Source organism: Alnus glutinosa, chromosome 11, assembly GCF_958979055.1.
Source record: "Alnus glutinosa chromosome 11, dhAlnGlut1.1, whole genome shotgun sequence".
Classification (NCBI taxonomy): domain Eukaryota; kingdom Viridiplantae; phylum Streptophyta; class Magnoliopsida; order Fagales; family Betulaceae; genus Alnus; species Alnus glutinosa.
In genome coordinates, this window is record NC_084896.1 from 7,146,090 (window position 1) to 7,147,602 (window position 1,513).

The 1,513-nt window shown below is 38.1% G+C and overlaps 1 pseudogene; it reads left to right on the forward strand.

Moving 5' to 3' along the window:
* On the forward strand, positions 1–1,010 carry LOC133880870 (germin-like protein subfamily 1 member 11; annotated as a pseudogene).
* Positions 1,011–1,513: the final 503 nt, after the last annotated feature.

The following is a 1,513-nucleotide window of genomic DNA, read 5'->3' on the forward strand; positions in this document are numbered from 1 at the left end:
CAATGCAACATTTCTCACCCCTCACCCAATAAGCAAGAATACACAGCATACTCAAAGGTGGAGATAACCTCAAAAATGATGAAAGGCGTTCCTAGGTATCTGGTAACCGTGCTCGTCTTGGCTTTGGCATGCTCCTTGGCCTCTGCATATGACCCCAGCCCTCTTCAAGATTTTTGCGTTTCAACCAACGATTCCGCTTCTGGAGGTATGAAGTCATTTGAAGCATCTGTATGCAATCTTGTATTTTTGTTGTTTTACCCTGCCCGTCTTGTTAATACTCTACATACAAATATATTTATGCTTCGTTCTTTTTATATAACAAGCTTTTCCTTCTCCACGCAGTATTTGTGAATGGAAAGTTCTGCAAGGACCCCAAGCTTGTCACTGCCAATGACTTCTTCTTCTCCGGACTAAACATTCCTAGAGATACGTCAAATCCACTTGGATCGACTGTCACTCTCCTGAATGTGGACAAAATACTAGGCCTCAACACTTTAGGCATATCCTTGGCTCGCATTGACTTTGCACCATACGGCCTAAATCCTCCCCACATTCACCCTCGCGGAACCGAGATTCTTGTAGTCCTAGAGGGTACTCTGTTAGTTGGTTTTGTCACGTCCAACACAGATAACCGTCTCTTCACCAAAGTTCTTAATGCTGGAGACGTCTTTGTCTTTCCAATTGGTCTCATTCACTTTCAGTTCAATTCTGGGCATACCAATGCCGTAGCCTTTGCCGGTCTCAGCAGCCAGAATCCTGGGGTCATCACCATAGCAAATGCAGTCTTTGGATCTAATCCTCCCATCAATGCTGATGTTCTCGCCAAGGCCTTCCAACTGGACAGAAATGTGATTAATTTTCTTCAGAAAAAGTTCTAGTGGGACAATAATTAGATAAATATTTGTAATTGCCAATAATTGAATCATTCGATGGTTCAGATGGAGCTTGCCATTATTCCAATGTTGTAATGCCATAGCAATAACTTCAATGAAATAAAATTCTTTCTTATATACACTCTCTCTCTCTGTCTCTCTCTCCTTTTTTTTTTTGTTATTATTTTCTGGTCACGGAGTGATAATGGAGGTAGAACAAGTGCATGATTAAAGTTAACTACATTTTGAATCCACACTGTTTGAGATATCTCTTTTAAAAAAATAAAACTCAACAACAAATAAATATATCTTTAAATCAACAATAAATCTTTGCTCATATTTTCTTTTAAATCTAAGTTATATCGAGGCATTGTCAATAATAATGAAACAACATTATTAATTGGTCTTTATATCGGAAAATACCAACTCGCTAACCTGTCAGGCCTAAAGAGGTTTGAATAGATGTAAGGGAAGACCCTACAATGTCCTCATGATTTTTGAATTGTAGTTCACAATATCATCTTTAATGGTATAAATTTTACATATAAAGAATTCTAGAACTTAAGTCGAGCTTTGTATATATAGTAACAGTAGAAAACATATCTTGTGCATTAAGGGATTCGATTCTAGAGTGTAGTGGT